This window comes from Talpa occidentalis, unplaced genomic scaffold (assembly GCF_014898055.3).
Source record: "Talpa occidentalis isolate TD23 unplaced genomic scaffold, MPIMG_talOcc4v2.1, whole genome shotgun sequence".
Taxonomy (NCBI): Eukaryota; Metazoa; Chordata; class Mammalia; order Eulipotyphla; family Talpidae; genus Talpa; species Talpa occidentalis.
This window is the reverse complement of record NW_026555331.1, coordinates 113,551,892-113,577,505: the sequence shown is the minus strand read 5'-3', so window position 1 is coordinate 113,577,505 and position 25,614 is coordinate 113,551,892. Positions and strand designations below refer to the sequence as shown.

General features: G+C 34.6%; 1 long non-coding RNA gene across 1 annotated transcript in view; it reads left to right on the top strand.

Moving 5' to 3' along the window:
• LOC129145335 (uncharacterized) overlaps positions 1 to 22,392 on the top strand; it is a 79,834-nt gene extending 57,442 nt beyond the window's left edge. Inside the window, exon 3 of the long non-coding RNA XR_008550801.1 lies at positions 22,316 to 22,392. This is a non-coding gene — a long non-coding RNA (uncharacterized LOC129145335). The remainder of the gene's footprint in view (positions 1 to 22,315) is intronic.
• The last annotated feature ends 3,222 nt before the right edge of the window (positions 22,393 to 25,614 follow it).

Sequence of the window (25,614 nt, the reverse complement as noted above, 5' to 3'; positions counted from 1 at the left end):
ACTTTCTAAACAGCAATTCTATGTATGTATCTGTATGTACTGAAGTTATTTGAAAACAACAAACCAGCACTTTTAATCAGAAAAAGTTATCAAGATAATAAAATAGGGCCTCCCTGGTGGCGCAAGGAGTTAAGCACCGCATTATGAAGCAATCCTCAGCTTCTGCAGCATGAGTTCGATCCCGGGCTGGCCAGGAAGCAACCCACATGGTGCAGTAGACCTCTCCTGTTTTGCCCACTGCGCCCGACAGCAGTGTGTTTCAGTCAGTCTCCTGTTTTGTTCCCAGCTCTGTCTGTGGTGAATCCTCTCACCCCCCACATCTCTGGCCTGTACCCCAACTTTTGTATGCATAAATAAATAAATCTTTAAAAAAGAGAATAAAATAGGAAACAGACTAAATGAAATACTTAATATATTCAGTGTACCTTTTTATTCAGTTCCTGAATGATTTATTTACAAACCTTTTAGGAGTCTTTTTTATTTGAAAATGACTGTAATCTTTAGATATTCTAGGAGATTTAGAAAAAGTTGATGTGAGGGTAATAGATTTCAAATATAATTGAAATTTTCAGCTGTAAAAATTTAGGGAAAATAAAACTATGATTTTTATAATCACAACAAGAAAGATACAGTGCAAGTGACTTCTAAGTAAATTGTGGAAGGACAAATTGGAGAGGAGAATTCTCTCTTCAAGTTGGAAGACTATTCTCTTTCCACCAAGAGCCAGGAAATCTTATATAAGTCCTCCTACAACAGCAGGCATTTAGATTCATACATTCTTTGGTATTTATGAGCAGCTGTAGCTAGCAGAATTGGAGGAGAGTTCTACCTCCTGGAGTTTAGAATTTGCAAAGATCTGTGCATAACAAATAGGAACAGAAATAGCTAGAGCTATGAAATGGACTTGATGAAAACAGTTCTTAAAATCAGTACTTAAATCCATTTCAACCTTAGAGACTGAGCATTCTCTGCATTTACAATGTTAGTCTACATACAAGCATATTACCAGTTGATAAGATACTTAGTTGGATGGATCAAAATGAAGGATGTGACAGGTTAGCTATTGGGACAAAAGGTCATCTAATTTTCTAAACATTACCTAGCTGAAGACCTTTATCAATTCTTAGTACGGAATTTTTCTAATAAATGTTGAACCCACTATACTTAAAAAATTAGTAGTCATTAACACTTTTTTCCAAAACTAAACTTAGGTTGTCATCTGTCCTGATTCTCCAGTCTTCTGATTTATTCCAGCTTTACTCAAATAATAATTGGTACATAACATTGTATACATTGAAAGTGTGCAACATGATGTCTTGTAAAACAGTTATCATAATAGAGGTAGTTAACATATCCAACACCCCAGACAGTTATCTTTTATTGTTTGTATGGTAAGAACATTCAAGCTTTCCTCAAGTCTTACCAACTTTCAGGTATGTAATACAGTACTAACTATTGTCACCTGCTGTACATTAGGTAACCAGTATTCTTTCATCTGCAATTTTGTACCTTTTGACTGACATCTCCCAATTTCCCCACATTCATTCCCCAGTTCCTGACAACCAGTTTAAACTCTGTTTCTGTGAATTTGGCTATTTCAAAGTGCATATAGAATTGAGATTGTAGAGTATTTGTATTTTTGTAATGACATATTTCACTTAATATAATGTCTTCATCTATGTTGTCATGAATGACAGGATTTCCTTTTTTCTCACTGGTACATAATATTCCACTGTGTGTATAAATATTATATATATATATATTATATATATATATATATATAAAGTGTTTGAGTAAAATTTATTAAGGCAGAATACTTCTGAGGTAAATGTAGATATTGAGCATCTTTTAATATACAGGGTGGCCATTTGTATGACTCCTATGGGAAAATGTTTAGCTAAATGATGTTCACAATCATAATCTATAAATTATAAGATATAGTAAAATTGTTAAGTCACCAAATTTCAGGTTAATTTTATGCTGTAAATGGTAACTACAGGATTATATTTCTTAACTGGTACAAGATTCTTATTTTTCAAATTTAAATATCATTATTTTCAAATGATATATCACCTATTTTCATGTGTTCTCTTTACCCCAACATAGAGTCCTCCATATGCTCAGCATCTTGATTTTGCCAAGTGTGATTACTGATTTTTAGTTGTGATACAAAACTGTCATCCTGTAACCTCTCTTTACTCCTCTGTCTAAATGAAGTCAGTTTCCTGAATCCTGTATCTTCTGCTGTGTGCTTTACTTTCTTGTTTTGATAGATCATGTTTGAGTAAAATTGTTAAAGCAGAATACTTCAGAGGTAAGTGCTCTTATTTCTTGCATTTTAAATATATTTTTTGGCTATTTCCCATGGCTGAGTGGCTATAGAATTTAGGATTCAAGTATGTTTTTCTCTGATCTTTGAGATACTTGTCCTATTGGACAAATAAAATACTGTACTATACTTGAGAAAGTCAATGTGGTTTATTCTACTCGGTGATCTCTTTTGTGCTTTCACTGTTTCTTTTCATTCATTGTACTGACCATTTCAGCTACTGAAGTGGTTTTCTAGTATATTCAAATAGTAAGTTAAGGGAACCAGGCTCCAGGCTACTGTTTTTCTCACTTTCTAACTTTCAGATTATAGATTTTTTTTTTAAATGGCATCTGAAATAATTAGTGTTAAGAATTTGCTTCTAGTGGATGACTCATCAAGGTAGTGGTTGCTATGAAAAAGACATTTTAAAAAAAATAGAAAGAACTATGACACAGGCTATTCTATAAACATCATTAATGTGGGACTAGTGGGAAGTTCTTTGGATTCCTTTAAGAATTATTTCACCAAAGTCACCTTAACCAGCACAAGGGAAGTTTATTCAAAAAAAAAAAAAAAAAAGACACTTGCATAGACAGAAGCAAGCAAAAGTTGTGTTTTTATTTATTTTTATTTTTTTAAAGATTTATTTATGTATACAAGAGCTGAGTATAGCCCAGAGGTGTGGGGGGTGAGAGGATTCACCAGAGACAGAGCAGGAAACAGAGCAGGCAGTGGTGAGGCAGGAAAGGTCTGCTGTGCCATGTGGGTAGCTCCCTGGCCAGCCGGGAATCGAACTCATACTGTAGTGGCTGCACATAGCTTCATAGGCTGTGTCTTAACCTCTTGTGCCACCAGGGAGGCCCCAAAGTTTGTGTTATTAAAAGGGCAAGGGTGGCCTTCTATATTATTCTTAGGTGGAATTTCTCATTGTTTTTGGTAGAATTTCTCACTTGGAAGTTGGGTTGGTTTGTCAAGATTATTAACCATTTCTACCCCCACATCTCGTTCCTGGCCTTATGAAATTTGCAGAACAGGTTTTAAGGACTAAGTTCATCATTCCTGTCTCCACCTCAGACAAGCCCAGGAGGCAGGCAGTCTAGGCCACAGGAGTCAAGGTGTTTGGGTTTCTCAGCAGATGTTCTCTTCAGCAATCAGGTGTTTCCGACACCACTGTCAACCCCAGAGGGATACAGAAAATTTTATCAGGGATGTACTCAGTTTTTCAAATCTTAGGAGGCAATTGGAGCCAGTTATGGTTAATCACCAGGAGTCAGTAGAAGGAGTGCAATTCAGTGGTTAGAGTTTAAGTCTGATTATTCCTAGATTTTTAATCTTGGGGAGTATTTGTTGCAAAATAGAGGGGATCAAACTACAGTCATTAGTTTGATTAAAATTAAGTCACTTTATTTTTTAAAATAATTAATAACATTTTATTAAAGTAATCCTGGTTTGCAACACTGTATAACTCAGAAATATAGAATTCTACCTCTTCATTTTGTATTACCCACCATAATTACCATGAAGGCATTCATATGTCTCTGTTTTTTAAAGACACTATCTTATTGTATTAGGCAACATGGTGTCTTCTCAGGAGAGAGGGTATATGTGGTCTTGGAGTGACTTAGCAGATTGTCAGGGGAAAATTTTCCTACCCCAGCTGTGTTCTTCTGAGATTGGACAGATGAAATAATTAGATAATCAAAGAGAACAGCAGGGAAAAAAAGGCCAGTTCTACAGTCTACTTTCAAAGGTCAGTCTTACAGTTTGTCTTTGTCTAATCCTTTGTTTGGTTTCTCTTGATTTCACATTTAAGTGAAACATTGATATTTATCTTTTTTCCTGCTGGCTCATGTTGCTTATAATAATTCCTTCCAGTTTCATCCATGTTGCCTCATATGACATGAGTTTATCTTTTTGATTGCTGAGTAGTATTCCATTGTGTATATGTATCACATGTTCTTGATCCACTCATTTGTTCTGGAGCACTTAAGTTATTTCCATATCTTGGCTATTGTAAATAGTGCTCCTTTAAACATAGGAGTACAAATTTCCTTTCAAATGACTTTTGTGCTCTTTGTGTAGATACCTAGGAGTGGAATTGCAGAATCATATGGTAAATCCATTTTTGAAGAATCTCTGCACTTCTTTGCCTAGAGGCTGAGCAAGTCTACATTCCCACCAACAGTGGACTAGGGTTCCTTTTTCTCCACACCCTCAACCCAATAAATTAAAATCATTAATTTTCATATAAAATACCATATGATCAAATTAAAGAGCTTCTGCACAGCAAAAGAGACAATAACAAAAACAAAGAGAAACCCCACCAACTGGGAGAACATTTTTGCACACAACACTAATGATAAAGGACTGATCACAAAAATCTGCAAAGAGCTGATGAGACTCAACAACAACAAAGAAAATAATCCAGTCAAAAAATGGGCAGAAGAGCTAAAAAAGAAACTTCTCTGAAGAGGAAATGCAAATGGCCAACAGGCATAAGAAAAAATGTTCAACATCACTTGTCATCAGGGAAATGCAAATCAAAACTACCATGACATACCATCTTACACCAGTGAGAATGGCACATATTAAAAAAACTAGCAACAGCAAATGTTGGCGAAGGTGTGGAGAAAAAGGAACTCTCCTGCACTGCTGGTGGGAGTGCAAACTGGTCCAACCACTATGGAGAGCTGTGTGGAGATTTCTGGACCTACTAAACATAGAGCTTCCATATGATCCAGCAATTCCACTCCTAGGTATTTACCCAAAGAACACAGAAACATCAATTCCAAAGAGTACCTGCACCCCTATGTTTATAGCAGCACTGTTTACAATAGCTAAGCTTTGGAAACAGCCCAAATGCCCAAAAATAGATGACTGGATCAAGAAGATGTGGTACATATACACCATGGAATATTACTCAGCATTCAAAAAAGATAAACACATGCAATTTGCAGCAACATGGATGGCGCTGGAAGGGATCATGCTCAGCGAAATAAGCCAAAAAGAAAAAGAAAAATACCGGATGGTCTCACTCATAGCAGGAATCTAGAAAACTTAAATAAGGGACCAGGAAAATGAATAACTATAAGAAAGTGAAAATCAAAATCAACAAAAAACTATGAACCAGAGACACTCTTTGGGGGATGGGGGGTGGGAGGGGAGGGATTGGGGTCAAAATGGGGGGGTTGCAATTGTATGGGGAATATAAAAATAAAATCTATTATTTAAAAAAAAAAAATTAAAAAAAATAAATAAAATACCATATGAAAAACATTCTTTGTTTTATATTCTTACTTGTGGTATATAATGCCAGTGTTATGTACTCCATAGAATAGTTGCAAAGGGTCATATTAAATATGATAAGAGTAAGGATCATATTAAAGTATATATAAAAAATACTGGGAAATATAAAGCACTATATTATAAAATGTTCTTATTTTCATTATCTAAGGTTTTTGGCAACCTTTTATGAGCTGAAACCGTGAATGCCACTAATAAAAAGCGAAGACAGATAATGATTCCTGCTAGAATTTTTGGGGAATAAATAATTAAGATCTTAATAAGTTAATCCTTTGATTCTGTAATACCTAGAGTTTGTAAACCTCTACCAACCTACACATATCCTCCACCGGCCCAAGCCCTTGAATGTAGGTTGTCAGTGAAGTGTTACACTAAGAACTAACTCCCTGTTCTTTAATATGGCTTCAGAGCTTACCCTGAAACCTGAGGTCAGAGGAAAGCCATCTTACTTCAATTCACAGTTAAGACATATTTGAAGGCATTTAAAATGGCCCATTAAGTACTGTAATTTTTTAAACAGCACTGACTTATACCAAAGTTACTTTTTTATTGCATATGTCCTTTCCAATTGAATGACGGACAGAAATCTTCACAAGGAGAAACTGTTTGGCATATTAAAAAAGGAGGCCCTGAAAATCTGCCAAATGATGCTATTAAAATAATAAACATTTATAAAGCAGCATTATCAGGGTATAAATTTTGATTAAAAGCTATAAATTCATGACTTTGTTCAAAGTAAATTGATTCAATGCATGTTATTTTTAAACAAAGGTTGTTCTTCCTGCCCTCACCCCCATTACTATCTGAACCTATGTAATTAGGTTTCTCTAAGGTTAATTTGTACTTGCTTCATCCTTTTATTTCAACACCAGTTCATATCAATCCTTCCCTCATCTGCAGAATTTAACATAGCTAACATCAGCAAATGTTAGTTGGATTCAGTTATGTCTATTAGATAATTAGGAACTTTAAGGATAGATTGTCATACCATGAACCTTCTAGGTGAAGAAGGAAAAATACTGATTCTCATAACTGAAAACTGTCATGCTGAAACTATTGAAACTATTTGAGATTTCAAGCCCCTAGCAAATGACTATCACCAAATTCATTTCTGCCATAAATCTCTTCATTCACATAGTTGTCCCAGTTACTGAGAGGTGGTCTATATAGAACTTTGTTCAAGATATTATAGCAACCCAGTGAATATTGCTAACTGAAGCCCTTGCATGAGGTGGAAAGTAAAACAATGAATGATAGAGTTTGCCAGTTTTTTAGTAGCAATGCCGCCTCACATTATAAACCTTTAACTTTTTTAGAGTATTTATACTCCAGTTGGTTACTTCTACTCCAGAGCTACTTGGGGAGATCTTTGAATGCAGAGAAGTAACTATATACTAGACTTATGCCTGATAACACACTTAATGTATTTGACATTGCAGTAGCAAATGAATAGTATTTTTAAAATATGCATGTATTTACTGTTTATTCTGAAAATATTCACTGACAGCTAATCTGGAAGATAGTGAAACATACTGATAATGCTAAAGGCTACTCAGGGTTTGACTTGAAGAATATATTTTATGAAACTACTTAGGCTTTAGAAAGCTAGTCCTATCTTTCTCAAGGGAATATGATAATGGGCTGTTGGTACTTTGGTGGTGGGAGAAGTGCAGTGACCACATGTAGTGTCCAAAAAATTTACAACGATGTAAGAAAAAAGTACTACATAAAAAAATTAAAACTATATAAAAAATAAGTTTAACAATATAGGTTAATCATCTTTATCAAAGTTCTCTGAATGAAGGTGTGCTTTAGGAATAAGAATTTTTCGCAGCTCCCCGGCGGCACAGCGGTTGAGCACTGGGTTGCGAAGCTGCCTGCAGCCTCTGCAGTGCCGGTTCAATCCCCAGCCCCTGGGCAAGGGTCCCACATGGTGCGCAGACCTCTCCTGCCGCCCGCTGCTCCCCTCAGCAGTGTACTTCGTCAGTCTACCTGCTCTGCTCCCCGCTCTGGCTCTGGTGAATTCTCTCACCCTCCCGTGCTTCTGACTGTACCCAGTGCTTGTATAAATAAATAAATAAATCTTAAAAAAAAAAAAGAAATAAGAATTTTTCATTTTGAAACAAAATAGAATGCATACACTATGTAATATTTAACACTGTCAGGGGGAATTATGTAGTAACTGTAATCAAACTCATTAATATTTTGCTGCAGAATGTGTGAGTAATTATAATGAGTGTGTTTTTTTTTTTAAATAAGACTACAAATAGCCTGGTGATTATTTATCTCAGGCTTTGCTAAAAAGTGAATTTTGATGTAAAATATTAAGGTATGTGTGTGTGTGTGAAAGTTATACTATAGGTTCTTATTTATAAAAATCAATTCTTTTGTTTAGTTACTAATAACAGAATGCTGCTTTATGAATAAAGTTTATAGTCAAATTCCATCATTATCATATACATTACTAAAAAATATGGATTACAGTTTACTCTGCTGCATTTCTAAAAAGCACTTAGACTAAGTTAAGGGCAACATTTGTTGTATGTAAAACATGCATATTGGTCAAATATATTTTAATTGTACTTTTCACCATTTCCTACCTTTGACACACAAATTTTATTAAATATCAGTCTGACATTCATTGTGATGAATAACCCAGTTCTTGGTGAACAAATGCTATGTCATCAACTATTCATTCTATTTCTGATGACTGAGAAAATGTCACAAGTTAGTTCTTTTTACACAAAAATGTACAGCAAATACAAAATAGGATTTTTATTCTTATAGGAGATTTTTTTCCTCCTCTAAAGTCCTTTGAGCTATGCTAAAATGGATACAATGTTGTGACATGGATAAGAAAATCATGGAAGCAAATGAATTAACATCATATTCAGTGTATAATGGATATAAATTTGAACTTACTTTATACTTTTCTATTAGAGATTTGATGGTTTTCTGTAATTAATTTTGCAATAAGAAAATAATGTTTCATTACATGTATTTAGAGATATTAATATTAAAAATATTTCTAAAATTTGACTTCATTAGTTGATCCCAATAATCTCGTGTTTTCTTATTTTTTCATATAAAGAAACTAATAGATAAGAATATAAGTGGCAGTACCCCTAACATATTTTCATATTCTAAATATAAATTTATACAGTATTTGTAACCTGGAAGAAAAGCAGTTTGCCTTCCAAGGTGTGTTTATCATTATTAATGATGCTAATGAACTAGTGATATAAACATACTTTTTTTTTAGCTTTCAGAGTACTGTAATCTAGCTTGAATTTTCCATTTAATGTATAAAAAATTCACTTTTAAAATAGTTTTGCTCTTAATTTAACTGTTTTTATTCAGTTTGCTACTTCAATGTCTAGTATACTGTGTCAGTCCCACTCAAGCTATTCTAATCCCCCCCCCAAAAAAATTATTAGAATATACAGATGGTCCTTCAAATCTCTTGCAGTGCCAGAAAAACAGACCTGGCATCTGCATCCCCGAACAATGACCAATTATACCACTCATTAGCCTTAATAGACAATCTACTTTGCTGACACCGAACACATGAATGACAAGAATTAGTCTACCACTGCTACCAGGCCCTAGGCCATTGCTGCTTCTGCACACTGGCTGTTTCTGCACCACAGTCACAAAAATAGTTTCTATATACTGTCTCATATTCCTTTTCTCCTAATCAGTGTCCAATTTGGATATAAACAAAGTGTGAAGTCTATATCAAGTATTTAAACTTAACTTCAAGGGAGCTGAGAATGTCTTACTGACTTTACAGAGCAGACGGTTTGAAAACGGATATTCCTAAAATTTAGAAAAGTGTATAAAATTCCTAAAGACCAAAAAGCATTGGTTTTGTGGCTATTGTGATGAAAATAATTAAATTTGAAAGTCATTTATATATTTTAAAGTAAATTAAAACATTATCATTGGCATTTATAGTACCATGCTGGCCCAGTGCTGATGGCAAAGGCAGATGCAGATGCAGTAGACATTCCCATATTGGCAGTGGTGTCTGTGTGAAGACAGCTTCAGGCTGGATGGCAGTGCCCTTAGTGATGACATGGCAAGTGGAGTGCGAAATATTTTGTTCATGGGCATCATTGGCTTTACCCAAGACATCAACATATGGAGCTTGAGCACTGACAATTATTTCCTTAGACATAGCCAAAAAAAGAAAAAAATGAAGCTTTGCCCTCCATGAGGACTGGTGGCACTCCTTGATGGTCACTGGTAAAAGAGCCTCTATGTTTTGAAAGGAGCAAAAGAGAGAGCTGTACAGGCCAGAATTGTAACAGAAGACAGTTATAAGTACTTTACATATTGAAAAGAGCTATTTCCTGTTACCTAATAGACAATCTCTGAAGGATTCTAGCAATACTTAGAAAGAAATTAAGGGAACACTTAATTTCCAAACAGCTAATGTTGAGATTCTATTTCAGGCTCAAGATACATGATGTCTGAGAGTTGCACTGATTTCAATATTCTGAAGTGGCTGTATTCTCATATTATGAGAAAAATCATGACAGAAATCATAGAATCCAAATCTTTGTACAACTTGGAAATACTTAGGATTGTCATATAGAATATCTACCTTTAAATATTTTGAATCAACTTGAAATCTCGCACTGAGAAGAAGTCCAGGTTAGAAAGAGTTGAATGAAAAAGCTCTAAATGCAGAAATGCTCTGGACAAAACAGTTAGGCTTGTGGAGAAGGAATGCATTCACCCTCATCCTCTACATCCTTCGTCTTCTTTCTCTCTCTTTCTCTTTCATTCCCTCTTCCTCACCCTCTCCTACCCCACAGAAGTTTTTGGGATATTTCTTAGCAGTCTTTGTAAAAATTAGAAGAACAATGACATATGGGTTAGAAATAGAGTCTCAAAACTGTGAAACGTGATTAAGTAGATGAGGGATTACATTTGTTCTGCAAGGATAGGACAGATTTAGGGATTCGAAGCTAATGAATGTAAATTTCAACTAAATATAGAGAAGTTTATAATTTACAGAATGTTTTAACAAGTGAAATAGATAACTTTATGAGTTTAATTTCCTGATCACTGGAGATATTCAGAGACAAGACAATCACTAATGTGTTCATGGTGATTAAATATAACAGGAGAGTGTTTGTCCTTAGATTCCATAAGTATATGAAATCATTGTCTATATCATATGCAAATTGATTCCACAATAATTCCTCCCATGAGCCTCAGATAAATGAGAAATATGTTTTGAAATTTTCCCATGTATCTCACACATTTTTAATTTCCAGTGGTATAATAAACTCTTGTTCTCTCTCTCTCTTTCTCTCTCTCTATATATATGTATATGTATATATATAAAAAACTACATGGAGACCTTTATTTCTTTGAAATTTGACACCTTTAAAATAATAATTCTTGTTTTTAGATTCTTCAGAGAAAAGTGAATTGTAGGTGGACATAAAATGTAAATGCATTTTCCTACATATATTATACTGCATATGCATATTTTTCTTTATTTGAAGACCTAAAGGAAGGAGAAAAGAACATATGTGAGCAATGAGATAAGCTAAGAAACACTGTAGCATTAAAAGACAACATCAACTACACTGATAAACCAATTCAGGAAGCACTTTACTTTAATTCCGAAAGTAATAGATACACAGTTGCCAGGTTACAAATGCATTTCTTTATTGGTTTGGGATAATTTTTCTTTTGTGGTTATGCTTATTTAAGGAAAATGAAAATTCTTACATATATCATCTTGTACTACTTAACACATTGATTGCTCTGTGAGTTACTTTATATAAAATGTTATTTAACTTATATAAATGATAAGAGGAAAAGTCATAACAGGATGGAAGATTTATCAAAGAAATATATATGTAAGATGGGTCAAACTTACTGGAAATTTTCATTGACTTCAGTTACAACAATTTAAAATTTTATTAGTGCTTTTAAAATTTCTTTGAAGGTGTCTCAATTAAAACTGTAACTTTATTGAAAAAACGATCACTTAATATCTTCCCTTACATTGATATTTCCTGTCTCTGCCATAGATTTACATAGACTTGACAGTATTAGGAAAAGAGAAGTGTGTTAAGAAACTAGGACAGCAGTGATTGAAACTTCTTTAAAGAATGAAAAACCCACATCTATGAAAGGACAAACATTGTTTCTGAATGTTAATACCAAGCTACTTTGCAGAAGGCTATTAAGTTGTGTCCTACTGGTGTTATCTTGTTGCAGCACAAAGGAGATAATTTTATACTTCAAGTGACTTTTCTAATAAAAGAAATTAAAATACTCCTCTAATATTTTCAGATGGTGTTGCACTTACACAGAAAATATGTCATCTAAATGATACACAGATCTATAAGTTTGGGCTAAAGAAGTGAGAGAGGGGATGAGAGAGAGAACAAAGAAGATCGCCAATTTGTCCATAGTATATTGGAGAGAAAAGAACCCTGCCATTGAATGGATAGGATTAATCATCACTTGACTCTTAAGTCTGTGATAGTAAGTAACTGTTCAAGCAAAGAAAGAAGTCAGCAAAAAGTAGATATTTTTAAAAAGTTGGCATGTAATATGAGACACACATGACTAGGTCTGGGCTGGTAGAAGTGAGCAGCGCAGAGCTTCATCTGTACGGCCTATCAGTTGCTCAAGCAACTCTATGTCCTGGCTTTTTCCTTTGGGAGCACATGGAGGAAGCAGCAGCTACAGGCCTGAGCCAGCAGTTTGGAATATGCTGCACAGCATGGATGTCACCTGCTAATCTCTAGTGTTGCTCCTCATGCTGGTTATGGATAGGAGTCAGAGGGCACCATGCCTCCTGTGTTAGACCACCCCTGCTGGACCCAGGGGAGCATCTGAAACTCTCTTCTTGGTTCCATGGAGAAAGGTATGAATAAGAGGCTGTTCAGCCTTTGCTGAGGTTAGACTGCTTGTGTGCAAGATGAAGGGCACTGAATCAGAGAGTTGAAGGAAGAGATAGGCCAGCTGTTGTGGGACCTTCCAGAAGAGTTCAAAGCCTTACTCCATGGAAGCACCTTCTGAGTAAGGGTGCATCATCGCAGAGTAATGAGCTAAGGCTGTCACTAATAGGGAAAGAACATGGATCTACGATGCTAGAGCAAATTTTGCACTATATTTTCTTTCAACAGATTGAAGTTATTGTAAAATTGTTGTCTTATGAAGAGGATTTCAATGAGTATGCAACAAAAACTGTAGGGAAAAAAACATAAGAGTATAAAAGTATAATAACATTGAACAAACAATGTTTATATTTTGTGACAAATTATCAATGTTTAAAAGAACTGTAGTTTGCAGTGTGTTTCCTCATTTTAATTAGACATTCATGTTATGCCTAATTTTATACTGGTAATTTTATATTCTTTAGAAAAGATCCCTCAAATTGCTAAAGCTTTCGATTTCTACAATAGATAAATCTATTCTGAAAGTTTGGTAAAAGTATTGCCCCCAAAATCACAGCATATCATGACAAGTCTGCTATTAGCACATTGGGAGGATAATTTTTCACTATGGGTAAAACTCCCATTGCAAGACTCTTGGCAATTCTGATGCCACATACACCTCAGATGATAAATACTTGTTAAAAGTCCCATTTATCCAGTCCTACTGCCCTCTCCTGTGGTTAGTGTAACAAGTCTACGGGACCCCTTATCTGAGAGTGAGACTGGTTAATATTCACCAACAGTTCCTCTCATGTAGCAATTGCAGATGTAGAAACCCACTGACTTTGTGTATGAGCTTTTATAGTGAATACAGTGTTAGTTATGAAAGAATGTGGCCTCAGAGGGTCTCCTCACATTTCTTGTCTGACAGTAAAGTAGTTCTGTAGATCATGGATTGATAAACTTTGGCCTGTGGAATCAAAGTCTTAGTCTTATTTGTTAAGACCTGTAAATATGTGTTTACTTTGGAAGATTACTTTAAGAAAATGATATGCGGTATACACTATCTATAACTTGCACAGACCAAAACGTTTGGCAGCTGGCTCTTCACAGAAAAAGTTTGCATTTCTTGCTTTAGATTATGACACAGTCATCAAACCAGGTCAAACACCCACTCTTACAATTTTCTTTTATTGAGGCCTATCCTTGTGACTATTATAGTGGCACAGACTGGCTGTCCATATGGCTGGCACTAAAGTAAAGAGGATAGTGAGAAAACTTAAGAGGGGATAAGGTGAGTGGGGGTAGGGAAGGAAACTAGCAGAAAAATAATTTTTAAAAGCTTATCATTGTAGAACTGACTTTGTTACTGACTTGCTATATATCAGTATTTCATATGAGCACATTCTTATATGTTTGCCCAAAATGATGAAAATCCTGATGTTTTCTGGATGTTGCTTAATAATAGGAGTCTCCTAGTTTTGGATCTAGAAGTAATTTTTCTGAGGTTTGAATAAATTATTTCACTGATTTTCAAACTTTGTCCCGTGGAGTCCTAAAGGTATACTGAGATATTTCAGGGTCTACTTCTGTGAGGAAAAGGGATAGGTCAAGTATATGGAACTTTAGACCTCTACCCATAAGTCATTCATATTCATATATCTTGTCTCTATTGTAATAAAATTTTACTCAATTCAATTTCATTTTATTTTTTTAAAGATTGATTTATGCATAAAAGAGCTAGGGTACAGGCCAGAGGTGCAGGGGGTGAGAAGATTCACCAGAGACAGAGTGGGGAGCAGAAGGGGTGCATCTACCATACTACACTGCTGAGGGGAGCAGCAGATGAGATAGGAGAGGTCTGCTGTGCCATGTGGGTTAGCTCCAAGGCCCAGGATCCAACTCGTGCTGCAGTGGCTGTGGGTAGCTTCATAGTGCTGAGGCTTAACCCACCACCAAGGAGACCCCTCAATTCAATTTTAAGGTTATGGAGAGAAGGGAACCCTTGCTCACTATTGGTGGGAATATAAATTCCCACCACTATGAAAAACAATATGAAGATTTTCCCCAAAATTAAAAATAGAATTGCCACATGATCCAGCAAGTCATTTTTGGGTACATATCCAAAGGAAATGAAAGTCGGATCTCAAAGAGCTAATTGTACCCCCAAGTCCATTGCAACATTACTCACAATAGCCAAGATATGGAAACAACCTAAGTGTCCATCAGTGGACAGATGGATAAAAAGAAGTGGTATGACTATGGAGAGCTGTGTGGAGATTTCTGGACCTACTAAACATAGAGCTTCCATATGATCCAGCAATTCCACTCCTAGGTATTTACCCAAAGGACACAGAAACATCAATTCCAAAGAACACCTGCACCCCTATGTTTATAGCAGCACTATTTACAATAGCTAAGCTTTGGAAACAGCCCAAATGCCCAAAAATAGATGACTGGATCAAGAAGATGTGGTACATATACACCATGGAATATTACTCAGCATTCAAAAAAGATAAACACATGCAATTTGCAGCAACATGGATGGCGCTGGAAGGGATCATGCTCAGCGAAATAAGCCAAAAAGAAAAAGAAAAATACCGGATGGTCTCACTCATAGCAGGAATCTAGAAAACTTAAATAAGGGATCAGGAAAATGAATAACTATAAGAAAGTGAAAATCAAAATCAACAAAAAACTATGAACCAGAGACACTTTTTGGGGGGTGGGGGCCGGGAGGGGAGGGATTGGGGTCAGAATGGGGCATGTGCAGTTGTATGGGGGAATATAAAAATAAAATTTATTATTTAATAAAAAAAAAAAAAGAAGTGGTATGTATGTGTAATGGAGTATCATTCAGTTCTGAGAAAGAAAGAAATCATGCCATTTGTGACAATATGGATGAATCTTGAGGGCAGTATGCTAAGTGAAATAAGCCAAACAAAGACAAATACTGTATGTTATCATTTATATGTGAAATCTAATAAAAAAAAGTAAAGTTCATAGAAATAGAGTGGAAAAGGGAGAGTTTAGTCAAAGAGTTCACATTTTTAGCTATAAGATGAATAGGGCCTGACAAATTGTAAAAACATGGTGATCATAGTTGACAACACTGTGTAATGTGATTGAAAGGTGTTGAAAGAGTAGGTAATCTCACTGAAAGAAAAAAAAAAAGAATATATGAGGTGTTGGATGTGTTAATTAACTAGATGGTGGGAATCCTTTCACCATTTATTTGTATATCAAATCACTACAATGTATGCTTTAAATATGTTGCGATTTTATTTTTCAATTATAATTCAATAAAGCTGAAAAAAATTAAAAGAATAAAGTGTTTTCATGAAAAAAATCTTGAAAGAATTGTTAATTTGGTCCAGTAATTTTCTCCTTAATGCTGTTAACATTTTCTAAATAAATTGCTAAGTGTTTCAGCTTATTTCATTATTCTTAAAGATATTTTCTTCAATCCTTCTTAGATTGATTACACTAATTAAAATAGAAATAATGAGTAGTGGGGTAACATACATCTGAAGAATGTGATCCTTTGCCTCTAAATGATATATAGTGTTGTAAACCATTGCTACCTCAGTAACATTTTTTAATTAAAAAATAATATGAGGATGATAATGCCTACCTTATTTAAAAAATAGAAACAACAAGGATACTAAAATGTAAAACCCAGTTTCCTCCCTTCCTTATATTGTTCCTTCCTTCCCTTGCTTCCTTCCTTGCTTCCTTCCTTCCTTCCTTGCTTCCCTCTCCAGATTTTTTTTCATAAATTTCCAATAGCTTCAAAGATTCCCTGTAAAATATCTTTCATAGTCAACTTATGTGATACTGCCTGCATAAAATTAGGGAAATGTTCAGTGAAGGTTAATATGTCAGTGCAAATTACTTTTGTGTAATGGAGAAAATGCTATTCTTATATTACAAAATGACTTTATGTGGGGTCATTATAATTAATACTTGCCTGAAAATAATTCTACCCTGCTATGAGATAATGTTTTACAGATAAATGCAAGGCTGAGAATGTGGGGGTTTCATACCTTAGATTGTGCGAATGGCCCTATGCAAAGAAAAAAATGCTTAAATAGCAGAGAAAATTTGAAACAGTGAAGGCATGCTAATTTGAAGTCATCCAAGCTAGTGCAGTGCCAAAGAATCTCAAAGCTTTGTATATTAGCATCTCAGACCTGAAAGGGAAAAAAAAAATAAAAGGATGGTTTCAAAAAAACTTAGATGATATGGGAAGGAATCTTTTTCTTTCTATAGCTCAGCAATTCTACCACATAGTATTATGAGGTCACAGGTCACAATTAATGTGCAGTATTCTCCAGTTTCATTCCTTTCCTTAATTGCATCGAAAGTACACATGAAACTATCATTCCTGTGGCTAGCTCCCGCCTCCAGCAAATATATTACTCTAGATGTTTAAGAGGTGTGTTGTGAATAAAATATCACAGGTCTTAGAAGCAAATAATATCTCCCATTGTGACTCTGTCAGTTACAACTGTCATGTATAGGACTTTTTAGCAGAATTTATATGTTGGGCTTAAGAAACTGAGATCTGATACCATACAGCCTTTTATCAAATTCAGCTTTACTACTTACTATTTAACTGTGGCCAGTTGTTTAAGTCTCTCCTTTTTTTTTTTTTTTTGTCATTTCTCAGAGGTTGGAATTAACAGTTACATGTACTTCACAGTTTTTATGAAGATTAATTTACATAAAGCACTTAACACAATGTTTAGTTTATAATAGGTAATTAATGGATGCTATTTATTACTATACTTATTTTATCTTTAATGTTATTTATTACTATACTTATTTGAGTTTACTCAAATAAAAAAATGGGGAAATTTATAATACATCCTGTTTTATGATTAAATGGTATAGATCATGTAAAAGTCACCTTTCATCTTAGTAGATGTTTTTTAAAAAATGATCACCCTTTAGTTTTCTAGACAGTTCATTTAGTTCTCTCTCAGAGGAGATCAAAAACACCATTTAATGAAAATACTATATTGGGTTGATGAGTTATAGTAAAGAGATTAATTTTTCACCCAAATATTTTACCATATATATTCCATTTTTAACTCCATTTGTTTCAATCTGAGGAAATTTAGATGACAGGGAGCCATCTAATCTATTAGCAGGATTTATCAGAGGATGTTCTCTTATATATGGTAGAAGAAAAATAAGTCAAATCTACAGTTTTTTGAAATTGCTGTAATATGTGAAATGGGTCATTATAAGCAAGGTAAGACAGTATTAAATATTTGCAGAAATAAAAAAGTCATACAATAGCAAAGCTGTTATTAATCTACTCCTTATTTTTTTGATAGAAAAGCAATGAAATCTTCCCACTGAAGTAGATTTTTATTCCTTTCCATTATTCTAATTCTTAGTGATATGCTTTCCATGATCTCCTTTGGTTATCTAAGGTCAGAAACCTACAATAATTTTCATTTGCTTGAAAAGATATTTTTAAATTCTCTTTGTTTTAAATGTGATAGCTCTCCTGGCACTCTGCAAGGTTCTTAGCAAGAACCTCATATTTGATGACAGATTCATACCCATATTTATAGTTCTAAGATTTTCAAATTCTCTAAGTTTTTCAATTTCCTTCTTGTTTATAGATTATGAAGATGAGTGATTGAAAGTCCGGAGATTGTCATATATGTGTAGAATTAAATACATATGTTGACTACGTATATTTGAGAACTCATGCCCTTTTACTCATATGTAGCTTTTGTATATTTTCAATTTAAATTCTAATATATTACTGATTTGATTTGCTTGCAAAGTCATAGGAAACTACTCTGATTTAGCCAAAAGCACATCTATTAGAAGATCACCCAACATAGACAAGTCAAGGACTGCTAGAGAAGTAGAGAAGGTAGTAACTAACTACACACTATGTGTATGTATATGTGTGTGTCCGCAGGATCATGTGTGTGTGTGATACTGACTCAATTACAGATGTGTAGGTGTCTCCAAAACCAATGTCACATGGGCTCATCATAGTCTCTTCTTTGCATGTCTACAACTCCTGTCTTTCCAAGTTAAATGGAAAAACTGTTAAGCCCTCTATCTGCCCCTTAACTTTTGTTTTCCTGTAATATACACTTGCTAGTCTGCTAATATGTTTGTTGCACCAAACAGGACCATCACCTATGTCTAGAAGAAATTCTGCCTTCTATGATCAGTTGCCACTGAGGTCACCACTATAACTAACACTGTAAATCAAGTGATTCCCTCTATAACCAGCAGCAAAACTACTATTTTTGTGCCCTTCCCCATCCAGCATGAACTACCACACAGAAAGATGTGGGATAGAGGCAGTATGCTTTTCAAAAACACTATAGAATTGCCCTGCTTTTTTGCAAACCTTGGCAGTTACCTATTTACTGTCTGCCTATCTATCTATCTATCTATCTATCTATCTATCTATCTATCTATCTATCTATCTATCATCTGTTGTTTTTATTCATTTATATAGTTCTTATTATAGTAACTTTGGTTTATAACACTGTATGTGATTCAGAGTTATAGGATTATACCTCTTCACCTATGTTAGTATATCACACCCACCAAAAAGGGACCACAGTCCTCCATTGTCCATTGGGGCTCCTCCCACACTTAGCTCACCACTCTCCACCTCCACCACTCTGGTAACCTTGGATCTACAGATAACTCTCATGGGTTTGTTACTGTATTTGTTTTAATTTAACCTTTGCTTTGTTTCTTTATATTCCACATAAGTGAAACCATCCTGTATTTGTTTTTCTTTTTTTGGACTCACTTCACTTAGCATCATTCCTTCCATTTCCATCCATGTTGTCACAAATGACAAGAGTTTATCTCTTTTTTCATCACAAATAGTATTCCACTGTGTATGTTTACCATACCTTCTTCATCCCTCATTTTTCCTTTGGATACTTAGATTATTTCCAAACCTGGCTATTGTGAACAATATTGTGCTGCAATGAATATAGGAGTGTATTTATCCTTTAAAATTAGTGTTTTTGCATTCTTTGGATAGATACCTAAGGAGTAGAATTGCTAGATCTTATGGTAAATCTATTTTTAAAATTTTGATTAACCACCATGCTTTATTCCATAAGGGCTAGATCAGTGTGCATTCTCATCTAATGTATGAGGATTCATTTAACTCCATCTCCTCTCTGACACTGTTTCTGGAGGTTTTGATATGGGCCATTTTCATAGATGTAAGATGTTATCTTATTTTGGTTTTTATTTGCATTTCCCTGATGTTCAACCCCTTGTTAGATGTATGATGTACCAAGATTTTCACCCATTCAGTAAGGTGTGTATTTGTTTTACTGTTAGTTTCTTTTGCTATGCAGAAGCTTTTTATTTGGGTGTGGTTTCATTTGTTTATATTCTCTTTTGATTTTTTTGCTGTTGGAAGAGTTCACAAAGACAACACTGAAGCCAATGTGGTGGGATGTTTTGCCTGTTTTATTCAATATATTTCATGAATGTGGGTCTTACAGCCATGTCTTTATTCCATTTTGAATTAATTCTGGTGTAAGATGTACTATGGTAATATAGTTTCTTTCTTTGGCAAGTGTCTGTTAATTATTCCTAACAGCTTTTGTTGAGGTGACTTTCCTTCTTCCAATATATATATACTCTTGGTTCCTTTGTCATAGATTAACTGTCCCTATATATATGGGTTTATTCCTGGGCATCATTTTTAGTGATCATAATTTATGGCATATGATTACTGATGATTAACAACATTTTTCCTTTTCTGTATTTTAAATTTTGCCTTGAATCTAGGCTGATATAAATATATATTGTTTTTGTCTGAAATTGCCTCTAGGAAGATTTTTTTAAAATTCACACATTCCTAAAGTTTCACCTCTTCAATGGGGTTATTTTGGGAAGAAGTCTTTACATATATCCAAAGCCTGGCATCCTGTCCCTATGCACATCTTAAAACCCAGTGCCAGTATTGAACTCAGTAAATGTCCTCAGGGCATTCATGGTTTCAGGCCACACTTAACACTGTGGGTTTCAGCTTCTTTTTCATTTTCTATTTCTGGGGATTTTCCTCAACATCTTGCAAGGTCAGCTATGTGTTTGGAAATAGCATTTCTGTGTATATTATGCCAGCAGTTTCTTTTTTAAGATGTTTAGTTAGCGTTGTTGCTGGAAATAGAAATTACAATATAGCTTTTCAACAGAAAACAAGATTTTTTTTTCAAACTGTAAACATAGCTGCCTAAAAAATATTTCATAAACTCCCATTTTAAATTGTATACACTATCAGAAAGAAAACATAAAATGTAATTAAGAACATTCATAGAGTATCATTCGTAATCAAAGTAGTATACTACACTACACAGTTACATACCTCCTTCTTAGCTTAGGAATTATTCAGAGATTCTTCCTCAAAATTGAGTCAGGAGTCTGTTATTTATATTGGGGTTTAATTCTTAAATATTTAGCAACTGAGTGAGAGAGTGGACCCACACTCAGGTAAACAATAAGATAGTATTTGACAGACAATGCAATACAGAATACTTCAGAGAAAATTATCCAACTAATATTTTTAATTAAACATTAAAATATAAATTTAGTATGCTGCTTAGCATTATCCGTGAGTGGTTTAAGATTAACAGACAATGGAAATATGGAGCTCTAAGCACAATTTCACTTCTTTTTTCACTGTCCACCAATATTGCTTTGTAGAATAAACCCCTACAGAGGTACCCTGCGTCATCCCAACTATCACTACTTTAATGAAAGCTCTCAAAATCTTTCATGTAAAAAATCATTATATCTGCTAATTTGTGTCTAAACACTTATAATTGTCAACAATACTTGGCTACCTGGAATGTATTTTTCAGCCTTCAATATCAGGTTTTATTACTTGTTAAAATTATATGTAAGAACACATTTGGTTAACGTTGGGTTTATTCAGTGCTAGAAGATTATTTACCTCAGAAATTCTTAGAATATTTGAAAGACTAATTTGTATGATCAGTTGATACTATTGTTCTTAAGATTTATTCATTTATGCATACAAGAACTGGGGTGTAGACCAGAGGTGCTGGGGTGGGGGGTAAGAAGGATTCACCAGAGACAGAGTGGGAGCAGAACAGGTAGATCTACTGAAATACACTGCTGAGGGGAGCAGCAGGCGAGACAGAAGAGGTCTGCTGTGCCATGTGGGTCAGCTTCCTGGCCAGCCAGGGACTGAACTCATGCTGCAGAGGCTGCAGATAGCTTGAGAGCACTGTGTCTTTAACCCCTGTGCCATTAGGGAGGCCCAATACCAACTATTTTGATTTGCAGATCCTATAATTGAGAAGCCAAGGAAAATAACAAGTGGCCAACTGCACAGTTGTGTTCCATACCTACTATGAAGTACACTGAATAAGGGAAGACCACAATTTGATGATATCGTCAGTAAGCCCACAACACCTCTGTAAAGAGATACATTTATATACTATGATAATATAATATAAAACATTTTCTTCAACAGTAAGACATAAAGATTATAACTGTGTATAAAGTAGCATCAAAATATAAAAAGTACAAATTTACTAAATTAAAAAAGAGAAACAGACAAATCAACTGTCATTGGACAAGTTTTTGCATATCCTTATTATCACCTAAAGTATAATTGCAAACTGTCCCCATATTCTGATGTTTCAACTTAAGATTTTTTGACTTTTTTTAAATTGATATGAAAGCAATAAGTATTTAGTAGAAACTGAATTTCAACTCTTGTATTTCCTTCTTTTTGCAGCCTGGTGATAGGTGGTCCGACGCTCTCTGCACGCAGGGAAGGGGCAGCAGCAGCAGCTTGCAGCTGGCCGCAGGACCAGGAGGGTAAGAGATCAGTACTCCACAGAGCACAGTGTTGGCAGCTGTTTTGAGTATTGTGCTTTGTGTTTTCATATCCTATTATATCTTCAAAATGCCCACTTGTGTCTGAGATATTCAGCACTTTGTGATAAAATTGACTCTGTGTTAGATAATGTTGCCCAACAGAAGTCTACCATCAGTGTTCTGAGATGTTTAAAGGAGGCTTGGCTAAGCAGTGATCTTCAGTAGGTTAAGTGCATTAAATGCATTTCAACTTAGAATGTTTTCAACCTACGGGTCTATTGGGATGCAACCTCATCCTAAGTTAAAGAAGATGAGTTATGGAGAATAATGAAATCATTACCAGTAAGATCATATGGATTTTGTCTTTGCCTGGCTTATTTCGCTTAGCATAATGCCCTCAATGTATATCCATGTTGTTGCAATTGACAGGATTTCCTTCTTTTTATGGCTAAACAATGTTCCCTTGTACGTATAAACCTCATTGTTTTTTCTCACGTAATGATCGGGACGTGATAAGTTTCTGAATGACCATATTTTACCTGTAAAAATATTGTTTTACCTGTAAAATTACTTTGGGCTTATCTCTATTTAGTAGAAATTATTGAAGGATTTTAACATAAACCCTCAGGATTTTTGCTTGACTTAGAACATATGGAGCAACTTTTTAAGTGCTAAATGCTGGGAAAGAAAAAGCTAAGAGTCATTAGAACTATTCAAGTGGAGGTAAGAGACTGAATAAAGTCAGTAACCTTTAAATTTTACATAAGGAGATGGAATTACTACATATTGAGAAAGCGGAATGAATGAAACTCAGTCATCTGAGTCAACATTGAGTGAAGAGTTTGCAGGTTTCTGATATGGGTGAGTGAGTACACATATGATAACACCAGGTGATCAAATACAGGAAAAGAAACTTGATACTACTGTTCATATTCAATCTGAAGCTCAGAATGATCAAGAAAGAGATGTAAGGAGTAGATCTGTAATCAGAAACTGAAAATCTTCAGATTTACTGATACAGAATACAGAAAGTTTTAAAACCACCAAAATCACATTATATAAATCCATAAAACTGGATTAGGATAAGGTTAACAGTGAATAACCTTTTGTGTACACCAACAGGTAAACAGGTAAGAAGCCTGTCAGAGAGCCTGATCTTTGTGCCCAGTGAGGGCATTTGAATTTTAGGTATTTAAGAAAAATGAAGTGAGACAAGTAACAGGAGCAATTAAGAATTTCAACTTACATTGTAAAATTATAAACCCCAATTTCCAGGCAGGAATTTGAGTGTCAACCCACAATATGTTCTGCATGTGATACCAAGAGAAACAAACGGAGTTATTTAAATGCTTATCACAAGCATGATCAATTGGTTTAATACCAAATAAGGGTACATTGTCATTTTATTGTCCTCCTCAAATTAGAGTAGTAGGTCTGTTCCTTGAAAATACCTCTTTTTGAGAAATTTTGAATAGACGATTTTTCATTTCAAAGCTCTCTATCCTTGCTGTTCCAGTTCACTGTTTAGTCAGTGAGGCCTCTCTCAGTGACCTATGCAAGGGAGGATCAGGACTAACTCCTGCCTGTCAGACCAGTATTATCTGCACTTGTGTACATGTGTCTGAATCCTTAAGGTGAAAAGATCACTTAAATATTAAAATAAATTACAGTCACTTGCACTGAACTTTTAAAAACACTCATGTGATAATTACTTGATTGATTAATCAGACTTCTGTTTGTATATTATTTTCATTAAATTTATGAAAACATCTCAAACAACTTCATTGAGTCCCACCTAAATTGATTCCACGAGTTAACACACCACACCTTTTATTTTCCAAGTTTAATTCAAGATCCATAACATACAATTAGTTCATTTACATAATTCCATTGATTTTTAAAGGCAAATTTTTGTATGTAGGCTGAGAAAATCAGTTCCATAGAACATATATGGACATTGATAGTTCCTAATCAAATAAGATTTTTATAATTTAGACCTTCAAAGCAACATTGACTTGGCATAGCTAAGCAAAAGTTAATAAAGGGTTCTATCAGTCAAGGGTCTGACAAGTACAATGTGGTTAGAGTAACAATGCCTTACAGTGACTCATTTGGAATGAAATACTGATGGCTATAATGAAGGAATGGTTAAGATGAAATGCAAAACTTTAGAGCATCTACTGATTGAGCACATCTTTTGAGTTTGCCAGAAAACAGACTTTATTGAATAACCAATGAAAAATGAACTTCATTACTTATTTTAGAGGTGTCGCCTTGCAGAGATTAACATGCTGACAAAATAGTATTTTAGATTTTGATTTGTAGAGAGGGTGGTGGGAGTGGCAGTTTGGGAGCACCAAAACAACTTCCTCCTACAGTGTGACTGCAGTAGATTTAACAGCAAAAGATAGACTTTAATGACATGTACAGTGTTCTAGATAGTGTGCTGATGAATTCGAACATTTATACTCACAGAATCTAGTGCAACTGGAATACAATAGTCAGGGGAAGAAAACAGGGAAACAAGATGCATTCCAGAGAAAGAAGTGTGGTAGAGATTAAGCAATATTTTCTTTCTGGTGTTCTGTGATATATAATTTACAGAGACTAACTTTTTTGCTTCCTCAAATGGTCTATATACAGATCATTTTGCTAGACTTGAAATACTAAGTATCTAGAGGTTTGGGATAGCATACCACAAAACATCTGCCCAAACAGTTTGAAAGTAATATTTGGTGGGGATTCAATTAAAATAAAGGGGAAACAAAAGTCTAGTTAATGAAAGGAAGGAATTCCATTGAGTGAGTTAATTCTTCAAAATACTTGACATAGCTGTGATAGAGAAGTGCAGATAGCTTGTATTTAATTTATTAAATAATATAAAAGATCCTATGTAAGATTTATGAAATGTAGAAATATTATCTTGTATAGAAAGGAGCCCCCAAAGGACAATTATGAACACCAAATAACTGCATTTCTCTTGTCCTATATTTTTGAAATATAGCCTCTAATTTTACATTCAAAGAAGAGATTTCTAAAGATGGCACTTAAGGGCCCAGTGAGACTAATCATTTAACTCTATATAACCCACAACACATCCCATTTAGTCAATGAAATTCAGTATAATAATCTTGTTCTGCATATAGTTATGTATTACAACTCATTAGTTCCCACCATGCCATCCTGAAAAAATATGTCAAAACCTTATCAAATATT